The sequence below is a fragment of the Aquarana catesbeiana genome, linkage group LG04 (assembly GCF_042186555.1).
Source record: "Aquarana catesbeiana isolate 2022-GZ linkage group LG04, ASM4218655v1, whole genome shotgun sequence".
Taxonomy (NCBI): Eukaryota; Metazoa; Chordata; class Amphibia; order Anura; family Ranidae; genus Aquarana; species Aquarana catesbeiana.
Genome location: NC_133327.1, coordinates 314970017 through 314987514, shown reverse-complemented (window position 1 = coordinate 314987514; position 17498 = coordinate 314970017).

Below are 17498 nucleotides of genomic sequence, written 5' to 3'. Positions count from 1 at the left end.
AGGGGAATGGATAGCTTTCAGTGGAGAGAAGGACAGTTTTGTAATTAATACTCAAAGTGTAAGAGAGTGCAAAATATGTTTGCCTTCAGGATGTATTTTAACTAGTTTAAGCAGAAGAAATACATGAAAAATGAAAGCCAACTTGAGAATATTTGCTACTTTAAGAAAGTTAGAAACATCTATGTTGCATCATAAAATTGTACTATTTATAAATGATTACTCATATGAATAATAGAAAAATAAAAAATAAAAGTCAGAAGTTTATGTTAACATTTGATTTGCTGCTATAAAATAGAGCAATAAAGTCTGAGATCTGAGAAGAAAATAGCAGGTAAAGTGTGTTTATACATATGTGCACAGCAATATTTAGAGTCACCACCATGCCACCATTATCCACCCCATGATATCTCTGATGAGAAAGTCAAAGTTTACTGTGCTGCAGTTTTGTGTAAGTTGGACCCAAAACTCTCTCAGTGGCGCCAATTATCCTATACATATATTAGTAAACTAGACAGCTTTTTGTAGCATGTCATTCACCAAATGATGTGTGCTTCCCTTTGTTGATGTCAGGAGCTGCACTTGAGCTCCCATATATGAAGAATAATATCAAGAAAAGAAGAAAAGATTGATCACACACTTGACTCCAAAAGATGCTGTAGAGATTTCTTTATTGTCATGAGTCACAATCGTTGTGAACAAGCCTGGTTCTTTTCGTGTGAAACACGTCAACTGATCATCATTGCAATTTTGTCTGGCTCATGACAGTAATGAAATTTCGACAGCATCTTTTGGATTCAAGTGTGTGATCTTCTCTTCTTGATATTGCCTACGGTGTTGAGCCGGGATTAGCACCTTGGACCGGGTGTGTCCATTTTTTGCCTGAAGAGGTGTGTACACCCTTGTTCTGTTTCTATGAAGAACAATAACCACCACCATCAAAGTAGAATAAATAAAACACTATATGGCCAAACGTATGTCAAACCCCTTCATATTATTTCATTCAAGAACTCAGAACCAGTTCCACAAAGACATGGTTTGTTAAATTTAGTGTTGAGGAACTCAATTGGTCTACACAGAGCCCTGGGTGAGCTCTCAAACAATAAAATTAGTACTATCTGTAAGTGCAAAATAAGTGTTACTATTTTTTTTCTGATAATGAATTGTATTACTGAAGAGTTGCAATACAATGGTCTCAGGTTACTCATAAAACTTTAAGTATCTAACCCAGAGCAAATACATAGATTAGGAGTTCTTACTGAATTTTTCAGATGGAAGTCGTCAATGGCAGCCTCCTTATTTGTTCCAGTCAGTGATTTTCTGCAAACCACCCATGATTTAATGTAATTACTTTTCACTGTACACAGTGTGCATTGCTACCCCCATCATGTTGTTTTTAGGCATGCACCCGGGCAGGCCTGGGTTTTTGGGGAAGAGCATCTGCCCCAGGGCTGCCCTATGTTTATCCTTGGGCACATCTCCACCAGCCTCAGAATTAGATCAAGTGACTTAAAAAGGAACTTAATTCTGGTAAAAAAATCTAATAAAAGTTGGCAACTACAAATAGTATAGGGGCTGACTTTTAACAGACTGACACCAGCTCATAGATTATAGTGGTGTCTTCCCTGCAGCTGATTTTTTTGTTGGGCTTCTGCTCTCCTTTGCTGCCACCTTGGATTTAGGAGACAGCAGTGACTTGCTAATGTCTCACAGCTGGCTCACCACTGCTCATGTGCGAGGCACGGGACTGGTCCTGTGGCCTTCTGGAACATGTGATGGGGGTAAGCAGAATAAGCAAATGTCATTCTCACTTAGGCTAGAATTGACAAAGTGAGAGCGGTTACCAGTCAAAGGTACCTGCTTTCCACCACTCCAAAAAAAAACACACTGTAAATATGTTTTTGGGGGAGGGGGCAAGCAAGATGAGGGTGCTTTCACGTTTGAGCAAAGGTCAGCTTTAATGACAGCATGTGATCTGCAGCCTGTTTGCTTGCTCCCCACCTGTCCATCTTCATGATGATGCCACCGCTGCTGCTGATTGCTTATAAAGAGGGAACCAGTCAGGGTGAGAGCTGAGCAGTGACCACCAAAGTAAGGGGACACATTCACACCCAATGTAACCACCAATGAAAGGGGACACACTGACCCTCATGTAAGATGACACACTGAGCACTGAGCACCAACCACCATTATAAGGGGGATAATGAGTCCTGACCACCAATCACCAATGTAAGGTCACACTGAGCTCCGACCACTAATGTAAAGGTACATGATGTGCACTAATGACAAATATAAGGATGCACACTGAGTATTAATCAATAATGTAAGTGAACACACTGAGCACTAACCACCAACATGTGTCAGGACCAGGATCTAAACTGACAACCTCTGTTACTTCCAGTAGTAGCTCTTCTTGCTGAGCCATCTGAGATGCTGGACATCCTCTCTGGTTCCTTGGATAATCTTGCCTTATGCCTTGTTTCTAGGGATGGGCTTTATACTTGGGTCGAACATGAGTTTGACTCGAACATTGGCTGTTCGCCCATTCGCCAAATAGCAAACAATTTGAGGTGTTTGGGGCAAATTCGAAAGCCACGGAACACCCTTTAAAAGTCTATCAATGCAAAAAAAAGTTTTAAAAATGGGCATTTTTCAGGAGCAGTGATTTTAATAATGCTTAAAGTGAAACAATAATAGTGTAATATTCCTTTAAATTTCATACCTGGGGGGTGTCTATAGTATGCCTGTAAAGTGGCGAATGTTTCCCATGTTTAGAACAGTCTGAGAGCAAAATGACATTTTTAAAGGAAAAAAAAGTCATTTAAAACTACTCGCGGCTATAATAAATTGTCGGTCCTGGCAATACACGTAAAAATCATTGAAAAAAATGACATGGGATTCCCCACAGGGGAACCTTGAACCAAAAGTAAAAAAAAATGTGTGGGGATCCCCCCAAATTCCATACCAGGCCCTTCAGGTCTGGTATGGATTTTAAGGGGAACCCCGTGCCAAAATTGAAAAAAAAAATGGTGTGGGGGACCCCCAGATCCCACCACCCCTGTGTGAATTGGTAATGGGGTACAAATATACCCCTACCATTTCACAAAAAAAGTGTCAAAAATTTTAAAAAAGACAATAGACGGTTTTTGACAATTCCTTTATTAATGTCTTCTTCTTTCCCTGCTTCTTCTTCCATCTTCTTCTGGTCTTCCTTCGGTGTTCTTCTTCTTCCTAAATCTTGTTCTTCCCCGCTTCTTCCTCTATCTTCCTCTGCTTCTTCCTCTGGTCTTCTCGTCTGGCATCTTCCTCTGGCTTCTTCTTTCCCGCTTCGTCCTCCGGATGATCTGTCTCAATGGGAGTCTCCTGCTGTGATGCTTCTGTTCTTGTGACAGCTCTTATATAACGGAGGGCAGGGCCACCCGGTGACCCCACCCCCCTCTGACACACGGGGACTTTCCCCTGGTGTCAGAGTGGGGCGGAGTCATCCGTTTATGTAAACTGGTGACCCCACCCCCTCTGATGTCCCGGGAAAGCTATAGGGATGTCCCCGTGCATCAGAGGGGAGCAGGGTCACCCGGGAATGTCACGGTGTGGCCCCGCCCTCAGTTATAAAAGAACTGTCATAAGAACAGAAGCGTCACACAGTGGGAGACTCCCATTGAGGCGGATCATCCGGAGGATGAGGCAGGGAAGAAGAAGCCGGAGGAAGATGCCGGAGGAGAAGAATGGAGGAAGGTGCCAGAGAAGAATGGAGGATGAAGCAGAGGAAGATAGAGGAAGAAGCGGGGGAAGAACAAGATGGAGGAAGAAGAAGAAAACTGAAGGAAGACCAGAAGAAGATGGAAGAAGAAGCGGGGAAAGAAGAAGACATTAATAAAGGAATTGTAAAAAAAAGTCTATTGTCTTTTTTAACATTTTTGACACTTTTTTTGTGAAATGGTAGGGGTACAAATCCATTACCAATTCACACAGGGGGCAGGATCTGGGGGTCCCCTTGTTAAAGGGGGCATCCAGATTCCGATAAGCCTCCCACCCGCAGACCCCCACAACCACCGGGCAAGGGTTGTGGGGATGAGGCCCTTGTCCCCATCAACATGGGGACATCCTCCCCATGTTGAGGGCATGTGGCCTGGTACGGTTCAGGGGGGGCTGCTCCCTCGTCCCCCCCTTTCCTACGGCCTGCCAGGTGGCATGCTCAGATAAGGGTCTGGTATGGATTTTTAGGGGGAACCCATGCCATTTTTTTTTTTAATTTTGGTGTGGGGTTCTCCTTAACCACTTCCCGCCTGGCCTATAGCAGATTGACGGCCGGGCGGTGGTTCAGTTATCCTGACTGGGCGTCATATGTCGTCCTTCAGGATAATAGCCGCCGCACGCCCATGGGGGCGGGCAGCGCAGTGATCGGTGGAGCGGTGTGTCAGTCTGACACGGCTGATCACGATGTCAATAGGAAAAGCCGTTGATTGGCTTTTCCTCACTCACGTCTGACAGACGCGAGTAGAGGAGAGCTGATCGGCAGCTTTCCTGACAGGGGGGGGGTCTGCGCTGTTTGTTTATCAGCACAGCCCCCCCTCAGATGTCCACACTAGATCACCAGGGAAGCTGCCAGGACCACCAGGGAAGCGGGCAACATGTGGATGGCCAGGTATGTACCCCATGGCCATCCACATGTGCCCAATGTGCCCAGTCTGTGCCCAATCTGTGCCAATCAGTGCCCACAAATGGGTACTGACTGGCACCATTATAAATCAGTGATGTCTAGCAATGCCGCCCATCAATGTCATCAGTGCCACCAATCAGTGTCAACAGTGCCACCCATCAGTGTCCATCTGTGCCACATATCAGTGCCCATCTGTGCCCATAAGTGCCCACCTATCAGTGCCCATCAGTGCCCATCCATTCCACCTATCAGTGCCACCCATAAGTACTCATCAGTGCCACCCATAAGTACCCATCAGTGCCGCCTATGAGTGCCCATCAGTGCTGCCTATGAGTGCCCATCAGTGCCGCATACCAGTGCCACCTATCAGTGGCCATCAGTGCCACCTATCAGTGTCCATCAGTGCCACCTATCAGTGCACATCATCAGTGGCTGTCAGTGCCACCTCATCAGTGTCACCTTATTGGTGTCACCTCATCAGTGCCCATCAGTGCCACCTTATCAGTGCCCGTCAGTGCAGCCATATCAGTGCCCATCATTGAAGAAGAAAACTTACTTATTTACAAAAATTTTTAACAGAAACAAAGAAAAACTTGTTTTTTTTTAAATTTTCGGTCTTTTTTTATTTGTTGCGCAGAAAATAAAAACCTCAGAGGTGATCAAATACCACCAAAAGAAAGCTCTATTTGTGGGAACAAAATGATAAATAATTTGTTTGGGTACAGTGTTGTATGACCGCGCAATTGTCATTCAAAGTGCAACAGCACTGAAAGCTGAAAATTGGCTTGGGCAGGAAGGTGTTTAATGCCTCGTTGCCACTGAGCGGATCAATTCGGGTCGGTACAGTTTGGAAGGCCTAGAATGGTCTGGCCTATTCAGGTGAGCATTTCCACTGCAAGTGGGACCACCAGGGGCCATACGTGGGTTTAGAAAAAATGCCTAGCATGGCGTCACACGTCCGCCAATCAGTGGAATGTATCGTAGCTCCGCCCTAACTGAACCGTACCATTTTCTATGGCCCCACATCTGAAGCAGGACCCAGAATGGTACGGTTCGGTTGTATGGGCCGCTTTCATAATGGAAACACTCAAAATATGCACCGTAGGAACCATACCGAACCGATCCGCTCAGTGGAAACGAGGCATTAGTGCCTGGTATTGAAGTGGTTAAAATCCATACCAGACCTTCAGGTCTGGTATGGATTTTGATGGGGACTCCCACACCATTTTTTAAAAATTCTGGCACAGGGTTCCCCTTAGTATCCATACCAGATCTGAAGGGCCTGGTATGGAATTTTGGGGGGACCCCCACACATTTTTTTTTTTAATTTTGGTTCTGGGTTCCCCTTATTATTCATACCAGACCCAAAGGGCCGTTCTTTTCAATGACTTTTATGTGTATTGCCGGGACCGATAATTCATATAGCCGCGAGTACTTTTAATTTAAAAGTACTCGCGGCTATTAATGAATTGTCGGGTCTCTGCAATACACATAAAAGTCATTGAAAAAAACGGCATAGGATTCCCCCACAGTCCATTACCAGGCCCTTTGAGTCTGGTATGAATATTAAGGGGAACCCGAACCAAAATGAAAAAAAAAAATTTGGGGGGACCCCCACGCATTTTTTTTTTAAAATTTTGGTTCAGGGTTCCCCTGTGGGGGAATCCCATACCGTTTTTTTTCAATGACTTTTATGTGTATTGCCGGGACCAACAATTCATTATAGCCACGAGTAGTTTTAAATGACTTTTTTCCTATTACACTTTTATTGTTTCACTTTAAGCATTATTAAAATCACTGCTCCCGAAAAAACGGCCGTTTTTAAAACTTTTTTGCATTGATACATGTCCCCTGGGGCAGGACCCAGGTCCCCAAACCGGGGGGGTGTTCGGCTCATCCATACTTGTTTGTGGTGAACCCTAAACTACTTGCTTCTCCCAAGAACTTCCTTTTTAAATACAGATTATTCTCTACTGTCTCATTTTGTCATCCCTATTAAACATATCACTGAGGGTCCTTAAATTCCTTGCTCTACTATGCTGGACTCTGGAACTCGGGGAATGTTATAGACATAGAATTTGCCCAAAGCAATGATATTCAAACAAGAAAAAGATCTGCCCCTATTGATATGAACATGGTTGGTGGTTCACCTTTATTGTCAGGACCTGTTACCCATGAAACAATGTTTCTGGTACTCCAATTTGAGAGATCAGCTTTTAGAACATTACATCACCAAAGTTTCCTTTCATCCTGGGCATTTCATCTGGTGCACAGACTATACATTTTGTATCCCCCCCATTGTGAGGAACATTCTAGAGAACCTTGTCAAGCAAGTTTTCCACCAAGCAGAAAATCACAAGTTGATGTGGTAACTACCCAGTCATATAACAACCTACCTCCACAATACTGTGATTTCTGGGATGTCTTTGATAAAAAGAATTACCTCCCTCGAAAAGAAATGACCACTATTTTTGTAGTTGTTGGCTTACTTACTAAGATGGCTCATTTTATTAAGGGGGTACACACTGCTGAACAAATTGTGGAACACATGTTTTGGGAATCCCGGATGATGTATTGTCAGACAGTACAGTGCAAGTTACTTCAAAGTTCTGGAAAAGGTTTTGTTCAGCCTTAGGTGTTACAATTAGGGATGAGCTTTCTTTTTTGGGTCGAACATGAGTTCGACTCGAACATTGTTCATCTGTTCGTCGAAAACCGAACATTATGGTCGCCAAATTTGAGTGGTGTGTAACGACCCATAATGCACTGCGGAAGCGCAGTGCATTGCTGTATGATGATTGGCCAGAGCATGCACTATGACCTGCATGCTTTGGCCAATCACAGCACCCTCAGCTAAGAGAGCCAAAATTGGCCAAAGGCAGAGTGCCTTTGGCCAATCATGGCTCAGGGGGACTAAGTCCACGCCCCACACTATATAAGGCCGCCTGCACGTCGTTGGCGTGGACAGAGAGAGAGTGTTTTATATATATATATATATATATATATATATATATATATATATATATAAATACAGACAGTCTCATATATATATATATATATATATCCACTGAATCCAGTTTAGCTAGATCTGAATGCAGTCCGTTCCTGGTGTACTGTTTCTAATATACTTCTTGCATGCAGGTGATTCATTTAGCTGCAGTGTACTTATTATATATACAAATAGTTTTGTATATATATATATATATATATATATATATATATATATATATATATATATATATATATATATATATATATCCCCTGCATACAGTTTAGCTATATCTCACTGCAGGCCGTTCCTGGTGTACTGTTTCTAATATATTTCTGGCAGGCAGGTGATTCAGTTAGCTGCAGTGCATTTAATATACAGTGGGGACTGAAAGTATTCAGACCCCCTTAAATTTTTCACTCTTTGTTATATTGCAGCCATTTGCTAAAATCATTTAAGTTCATTTTTTTCCTCATTAATGTACACACAGCACCCCATATTGACAGAAAAACACAGAATTGTTGACATTTTTGCAGATTTATTAAAAAAGAAAAATTGAAATATCACATGGTCCTAAGTATTTAGGCCCTTTGCTCAGTATTTAGTAGAAGCACCCTTTTGATCTAATACAGCCATGAGTCTTTTTGGGAAAGATGCAACAAGTTTTTCACACCTGGATTTGGGGATCCTCTGCCATTCCTCCTTGCAGATCCTCTCCAGTTCTGCCAGGTTGGATGGTAAACATTGGTGGACAGCCATTTTTAGGTTTCTCCAGAGATGCTCAATTGAGTTTAAGTCAGGGCTCTGGCTGGGCCATTAAGAACAGTCACGGAGTTGTTGTGAAGCCACTCCTATGTTATTTTAGCTGTGTGCTTAGGGTCATTGTCTTGTTGGAAGATAAACCTTCGGCCCAGTCTGAGGTCCTGAGCACTCTGGAGAAGGTTTTCATCCAGGATATCCCTGTACTTGGCCGCATTCATCTTTCCTCGATTGCAATCAGTTGTCCTGTCCCTGCAGCTGAAAAACACCCCTACAGCATGATGCTGCCACCACCATGCTTCACTCTTGGGACTATATTGGACAGGTGATGAGCAGTGCCTGGTTTTCTCCACACATACTGCTTAGAATTAAGGCTAAAAAGTTCTAACTTGGTCTCATCATACCAGAGAATCTTATTTCTCACCATCTTGGAGTCCTTCAGGTGTTTTTCAGCAAACTATGCGAGCTTTCATGTGTCTTGCACTGAGGAGAGGCTTCCGTCAGGCCACTCTGCCATAAAGCTCCGACTGGTGGAGGGCTGCAGTGATGGTTGACTTTCTACAACTTTCTCCCATCTCCCGACTGCATCTCTGGAGTTTAGCCACAGTGATCTCTGGGTTCTTCCTTACCTCTCTCACCAAGGCTCTTCTCGCACGATAGCTCAGTTTGGCCAGGCGGCCAGCTCTAGGAAGGGTTCTGGTCATCCCAAACATCTACAATTTAAGGATCATGGAGGTCACTGTGCTCTTATTAACCTTAAGTGCAGCAGAAATTTTTTTGTAACCTTGGCCAGATCTATGCCTTGCCACAATTCTGTCTCTGAGCTCTTCAGGCAGTTCCTTTGACCTCATGATTCTCATTTGCTCTGACATGCACTGTGAGCTGTAAGGTCTTATATAGACAGGTGTGTGGCTTTCCTAATCAAGTCTAATCAGTATAATCAAACACAGCTGGACTCAAATGAAGGTGTAGAACCATCTCAAGAATGATCAGAAGAAATGGACAGCACCTGAGTTAAATATATGAGTGTCACAGCAAAGGGTCTGAATACTTAGGACCATGTGATATTTCAGATTTTCTTTTTTAATAAATCTGCAAAAATGTTAACAATTCTGTGTTTTTCTGTCAATATGGGGTGCTGTGTGTACATTAATGAGAAAAAAATTAACTTAAATGATTTTAGCAAATGGCTGCAATATAACAAAGAGTGAAAAATGTAAGGGGGTCTGAATACTTTCCGTTCCCACTGTATATACAGATATTCTCGTATATATTTATATATCCACTGCATACAGTTTAGCTATATCTCACTGCAGGCCGTTCCTGGTGTACTATTTCTAATACACTTCTGGTAGGCAGGTGATTCAGTTAGCTGCAGTGTATTTAATATATATATATATATATATATATATATATATATATATATATATATATATATATACAGATAGTCTTGTATATACATATATCCACTGCATACAGTTTAGCTATATCTCACTGCAGGCCGTTCCTGGTGTACTGTTTCTAATATACTTCTGACAGGCAGGTGATTTAGTTAGCTGCAGTGTTTTTAATATATATATATATATATATATATATATATATATATATATACAGACAGTCTCGTATAAATATATATGCAGTATATCCACTGTATCCAGTTTAACTAGATCTGACTGCAGTCCGTTCCTGGTGTACTGTTTCTAATATACTTCAGGAAGGCAGGTTATTCAGTTAGCTGCAGTGTATTTAATATATTTATACAGATAGTCTTAGATAGATAGATAGATAGATAGATAGATAGATAGATAGATAGATAGATAGATAGATAGATAGATAGTCTCGTATATATATATATATATATATTCACTGCATACAGTTTGGCTATATCTTGCTGCAGGCCGTTCCTGGTGTACTCTTTCTAATGTACTCTGGCAGGCAGGTGATTCAGTTAGCTGCAGTGTATTTAATATATATATACAGATAGTCTCATATATATGTATATATATATATATATATATATATATAGATAGATAGATAGATAGATAGATAGATAGATAGATATAGATATATCTATCTATATATATATATCCACTGCATACAGTTTAGCTATATCTCACTGCAGGCCATTCCTGGTGTACTATTTCTAATATACTTCAGGCGGTGTACACAGTACCGTGCACCCGTAGTGCAGTTGCTACTACTTTTCTGGTGGTGTACACAGTACACAATACATACAGTGCACCCATAGTTGCTATTACACTTCTGGTGGTGTACACAATACCGTGCACCCATATTGCAGTTGCTACTTCTTTTCTGGTGGTTATACACAGTACACAATACAGTGTAGTGTGGGGTTGCAAAACAAAATCCACATCATATCCGGAAGGCCACCAAGGAGAGGCAGACACTCACAGGCCACTAAAAGATGGCAAGCAGGCTCTGTCCTTACAGTCCACAGTGCTGGTCATGGATATGGTGCTTCTTCTGCAGGTGGCCGTGGGACACGCTTGTCCTTTTTTTCTGCTGCTGGGAAAGGGGCAGAAAAATTGGGCCTTTGGTGGTGCCACAATACTGTAATCCCTCACAGATATTCTTGTTGGGTGCAGGAACAGGCCCTGCTGTGAAATATTAGATCAGAAATTGTAATTACATGCCCCTGTTAAACAGGGACAGAAAAATTGGGCCTTAGGCAGTGGTGGTGGTGGTGCCCTAAACCAAAAATATTGTTGGAAGCTAGCATCATCAAGATTGAGGAGGAATAGTATAGTCACTCAGCATAGGCAATCTTCAAGGGATCCCACATCCATAGAAAAATCAATCAGTTACATCAGCATCAGGTGCTTGATAGCTGCTGCTGATCCAAGACTGATTCATTTTTATGAATGTGAGCCTATCAAGGGAGTCTGTGGACAGGCACCCTCTATAATCCGTTACAAACCCTCCAGCAGCACTGAATGTGCGTTCAGAAAGAATGCTGGATGCAGGACAGGTCAGTAGATCAATTGCATATTGAGCAAGTTCTGGCCAGTAGTCCATCCTCAAGACCCAGTAACCCAGTGGATCTTGTGTTGGAAAGGTCTCCAAGTCTGCTCTTGCCCCTAGATATTCCTGCACCATGTAATGCAGACACTGGCGATGGTTGCTTGAACCAATCAGACCTTGGCGCTGAGGACTGAAAAATTGTTTAAAGGCATCGGTCAGCCGGCCACCTTCTCCACTGCTCTTCCTCTGACTGAACGAAGCTGTCATTGTTATGCAGTAATCTTTGTCTGTCAGCTTACCTCTCCTCCATGTGTTCACCTTTAGAGGCCAGCCACTCTCACCTGGCTATGGCTACTTAAATAATCTCTCCTCAAAGCATGGCTCCACCCCAGCCCCTATGAGGGAACTCTATATTAACCTGTGCACTGCAAGCCTGCTTTGCTAATCAACCTTTGTGTGTTTAGCTTCCATGTGCATCTTGCTGTGTCTTCTACGTCTGATTCCAGTTACCGATCTTGGCTTGTTCTCCCTGCCTGTTTGTGACCCTGACCTTTGGCCTGTTCTATGTTTATCCTTGTCTGCTAGTTGCCCCGACCTTTGGCTTATTCCCTTACTATCTCTGTCCTCCTGTAACCTACTGTTGGTGTGAGCTGGGAGACCATGGGGGTCACGACCTGGAGCCAGTTGCAGCCCAGTCCATCCTCACCACTAGAGGCTCTGGTGAACACCTGCTGGCTCTTAGACTCCGCGCCCTGGGGAATCTTATGCTCTAGCCCCTGTGGGATCCATGTTGGTGTTCCAGAGGACCTGCCTTCCTTAACCACCTAGACTCCCATCCGCAGCAGTCAGTCGTAGGGTCCACTACCTTTGTGGTGCACTCCTGACCCCAACGGTGTGCATCTGTCACCTGGCCTCAGGTAACCTGACAGAAGCCTCAGTAACACGTTGTCCAGCACCAGGAAATTGTAACCTCACAGGGCCTGGAAATGCATTGCACAAACCTTTCTTCAAGGCCTCCTGAAGATGTTTCATCCTCTGCTCCCTCTGCGAAGGCAGGATGAGTTCTGCAACCTTACCCTTGTAATATGGATCAAGAAGGGTTGTGTCAGGAGGATCCTGTCAGTAACCGGCCCCCCAGGCTCACTGGTGTGCACTTGCGAGCGCCACTGCTCACACGCGCGCATCCCTTTTGGCGCCAGGCAGGCTATTTAAGGCTGTCTGTCACTTCCAGTTCCCACTGTCTGCTCTACAGCATTCCGTGTGCTTAATCTGACCTGATCTGAGATTACCTGTTTAGACCCGGCTATCTGTTTGTGACCAACCCAGCTGTCTGCCTGCATCTGACCTTCGGCTTGCCTACGACCATTCTTCTGTTGTCCCCTGGTACCTCTGCTGTCTGCCTGATACTTGACCACCGGCCTGCCTGACGATTCTTCTGCCTGACCCTCTGGTACCTCCTCTGCCTAGTAGTCAAAGATAAAAGAGAAACAAGAGGGCGCACCAGCCTAGTGCATTATCTTTGGATAAAAATGTATTAAGAAGATAAAAAAGCCTACTTACAAAACATAAATAACGTAATCGCAGTATATGGTCATCAAGTAGCAGCATTCAGTTGAACATGGACAATTCTCCAGAGGTCATGGAGGAAATCAAAGAAATCACTGCCAGCTGACGCGTTTCGAGGGGTAAGTCCCCCCTTCCTCAGAGCACAGCAGTGAACCCCTCTTCAGCAGTCCTCCTATATATATATATACACATACTTGTAAAGGGACATATTGTTACTCAGCCAATCAAGAGCGTAGCCCCTCCCCCTCCACCCTCTGCTACCTCCTCTGCCTGCCTGATATCTGACCAAGCCTGCCTGACCTCTCTGTGCCTGCTGTTGTTCCTGGTTCCAGTCCAGCACTCCAGTCTCCAGTCTACTTGCCTGCTGTTGTTCCTGGTTCCAGTCCAGCACTCCAGTCTCCAGTCTACTTATCTGCTGTTGTTCCTGGTTCCAGTCCAGCACTCCAGTCTCCAGTCTACTTGCCTGCTGTTGTTCCTGGTTCTAGTCCAGCACTCCAGTCTCCAGTCTACTTACCTGCTATTGTTCCTGGTTCCAGTCCAGCACTCCAGTCTCCAGTCTACTTGCCTGCTGTTATTCCTGGTTCCAGTCCTGCACTCCAGTCTCCAGTCTACTCTCCAGGTCCAGTCTCCTGGCTCGTAGTGTTTCCTGGACTTCTGAACTAACTGTTGATCCTGCCAGGCGCTCATACCACTCCTTACTCCTGTGCCCTCTGTCTCCATTCCAGGGGGCCGTGAGTGGGAGCAGTAGGGGAGGCCTCTCTTTGCAGTTCAGGCTCAAAACTACCAGGTACGTGACAGCTTGCCAGCCAGTAATGATTCCTTCTCTTTGATACCATAAATCCTAGGGTCCTTACGCTGCATGGCCTCCCTGATTCTGCAAAGCCTGCGAAAGTTTGCAGAGGCATTCGATTCTGAGTCCTCTGGGTCACTAAGGATCACATGATCCGTAACAACCTCCTCCCAGCCACGTACAACTCCTTGGGTTTCTGGGGACTGAAAACCATCCCTTGAAGACTGCTGCTGAGTGTAATCCTGCACGTCCACAATCCTCCTCCTCCTCTTCTACCTGTGTGTTTGGCGGGCCTCCTGGAATAATATCTGGATAAAGGTGGCCTTGAGAGGTAAGGAAGTCCTCTTCTTCCTCACACTGTTCTGCCTCAAGTGCCCTGTCCATTATTTCATGAAGCATGTGCTCCAATAGGAAGACAAGAGGGACAGTATCACTCATGCATTGTCGCTGCTCACCATCCTTGTGGCCTCATCAAATGGTGACAGGACAGTGCATGCATCCTTGATCAGTAGCCACTGGCATAGAGAAAAGAAGCCAAGCTCCCCTGACCCTGTCCTGGTGCTATACTCACACAGGTACTCATTGATGGCCCTCTGCTGCATGTACAGCCGCTGCAATATTGCCAAGGTTGACTTCCACCTGGTGGTCATGTCACAAATGAGAAGGTTGGTGGGCAGGTTGCATTTCCTTTGAATGTCAGCCAGCCGAACACTGGCATTGTATGACCATTGGAAATGACCACAGACTTTTCTGGCCTGCCTCAGGAGATCTTGTATGCCTGGGTACCTGCTCAAGAACCACTGCCAAATTCAGGATGTGTGCCAAACATCAAACAAGTGTCCCTGTCAGAGGGCGGAGAGAAGGTTGGTGCCATTGTCGCATACAACTATTCCTGGCTGAAGCTGGCGTGGCGTCAACAACCTCTGAGCCTGCCCCTGCAGAGTTGACAGAATATCTGCCCCAGTGTGGCTCCTGTCCCAGTTTAACCTTAAACTATGTAGAGGGTTCTTTACTGTAAGAGTGGCAAGGATGTGGAATTCACTTCCACAGGTGGTGGTCTCAGCGGGGGGCATTGATAGTTTCAAAAAACTATTATATAAGCACCTGAATGACCACAACATACAGGGATATACAATGTAATACTGACATATACACACATAGGTTGGACTTGATGGACTTTTCAATCTCACCTACTATGTAACTATGTAACTCATGCACCGCATGGCATCTTTTTGCCTGAGTGCTTGCGTAGCCCTTTGAACGCTTACAGAACACCACTGGTTCAGAGAACAAATCTGCAGAAGAGGCCATAGAGGAAGAAGAAAAGGAGGGGGTGGAGGAGAGAGCTGTGGCAGAATCACCACAAGCATTTTGGAGGCGTGGTGGCGGAACAAGCTCCAACAATACTGAACCCTGTCCTGCATCCTTCCTAGCTGCCAGCAGAGTTACCCAGTGTGTCGTGAAGGAAAGGTGACATCCCTGCCCATGCCTGGTAGACCATGAGTCTGCGGTAATATACACTTTACTGCTGACCGCCCTGTCCAACAAGACAAAAACATTGCCTTCCACATGGCGGTAGAGAGCTGGAATGGCTTTCCATGAAAAGAAATGACGTTTTGGAACCTGCAACTGAGGTACAGCACATTCCACAAATTCATGAAAGAGGGCAGAGTCTACTAGCTGAAAAGGCAGTTGTTGCAGTGCTAGCAGTTTAGCCAAGCTGGCATTCAAGCTAGCATTCAGACTGTGAGCATGTGGATGGCTGGGACCGAATTTCATTTCATGGTTTAGCAACTGGGATAGGGAAATTTGCATGCTAAAATCAGATGGTGGTGTGCTGCTAGCAGATTGGCTGCAAGTACTTGGGACACCTATTGCTATACCTTCATTCCTCTCAGTGCAGGTTTTCAAGAGAACTGGAGTAGGGTTGGAGATCCCAGATGAGGAGCAAGGAGAAGTCCGCCTTTTTCTTTGATGTGAGTCTTTCAAGTGCTGTTGCCAACGGATATTGTAATTATGAATATATTTAATTTATATTTAATTTATTTATATTTAACCACTTGCTTACTGGGCACTTAAACCCCCCTCCTATCCAGACCAATTTTCAGCTTTCGGCGCTGACGCACTTTGAATTACAATTGCGTGGTCATACAACACTGTACCCAAATGAAATTTTTATCATTTTTTCACCATAAATAGAGCTTTCTTTTGGTGGTATTTGATCACCTCTGCGGTTTTTACTTTTTATTAAAAAAATGTAAAAAACTGATTTTTTTTTTTAAAAAAAGTTTATTTTTTTATATTTTGTTTTAAAAAATTTTAAACGGGTAATTTTTCTCCTTCATTGATGTACGCTGATGAGGCGGCAGTGATGGGCACTGATAGGCGACAGTGATGGGCACTGATGGGTGGCAGTGATGGGCACTGATGGGTGGCAGTGATGGGCAGCACTGGCAGGTGGCACTGATTGGCACTACAGGTGGGCATTGATAGGTGGTACTTGTGGGCACTGATAGGTGGCACTTGTGGGCACTGTTAGGTGGCACTGTGGGCACTGTTAGGTGGCACTGTGGGCACTATTAGGTGGCACTGTGGGCACTATTAGGTGGCACTTTTATTGGGCACTGATGTGCCTCTTCCACTTGGGGACCGATGTCCCTCACATCCGATCCGGTGATCGGCTTTTTTTTCTACTCGCGCTGTCAGCGTGAGTAAAAAAAAAACGATTACCGATCTTTTGTTTACATCATGTGATCAGCTGTCATTGGCTGACAGCTGATCACATGGTAAGGGGCCGGGACCGGCCCCTTACACAGATCGGTGATCAGCCGAGTCTCAGTGACTCGGTGATCACAACGCGCCCGGCGCGCGCCCTGCAGGGCGCGCGCAGGGAGCGTGCACAGGGGAGGACGTCATATGACGTCCTCCCGGGAATGTAGGTCCGCGCTGTAGCCGTCATTCGGCTATAGCGCGGATGCCAGGTGGTTAATGACTATATTTAATTTATATTTAATTTATTTGTATTTAATGAATACATTTAATTTAGCTTTTATCTATGTAAGGCGGAACATATTATCTTCACAGAAATCTCTGGTAGACCAGACAAGTCGGTGCCTAGGCTGTGTATACAAAAAAATGGGATCCAAACCTCATTGTTTTACACATACTCACTTCAAAGGATCCCATGCTGGGATATGCAACGAAGGGAGGCCAACCCGTAATCAGTACTTAACTTCCCGGGAAAATTCAAGTTAATCTCCTGCTCAGAATAGTCACAAGGATTTGCATTAAAGGGGGCTGACTTATGCAAAGTATAGGGATTGGAGATGTAGCCAGTCCTTAACCAGGAATAGGGAAGCTCACCAATCAGAGCCACGCTATGCCAACCAATCAGCATGTAATAATATACACAGACTAGATGGGAGGCAAACATATACTTTTATGGGAGAGCAACCATCAGAATGGAACCTTGATGCAAAGGGTAATTATGGGAAAGGTCTGCATTTTACTTTAACTAAATATGTTTCCAGATTAATGTTTTCAGAAATATACTCTGTATTCCTTCATGTAATTCTCTTATTTTAACCTAATATTTTCTTCCTTGGTGTAGGCTATAGATTGATGGTTGTGTATTAGATTGACTTTCAACTACTCACCAATAAATGTTTTTATTGTGTTAAAGCATTCGCTCATGGTCAAAGAACTCTCATTTAACCCAAATCATATCTGAGAGATATTAAATCTCAAATATAGTA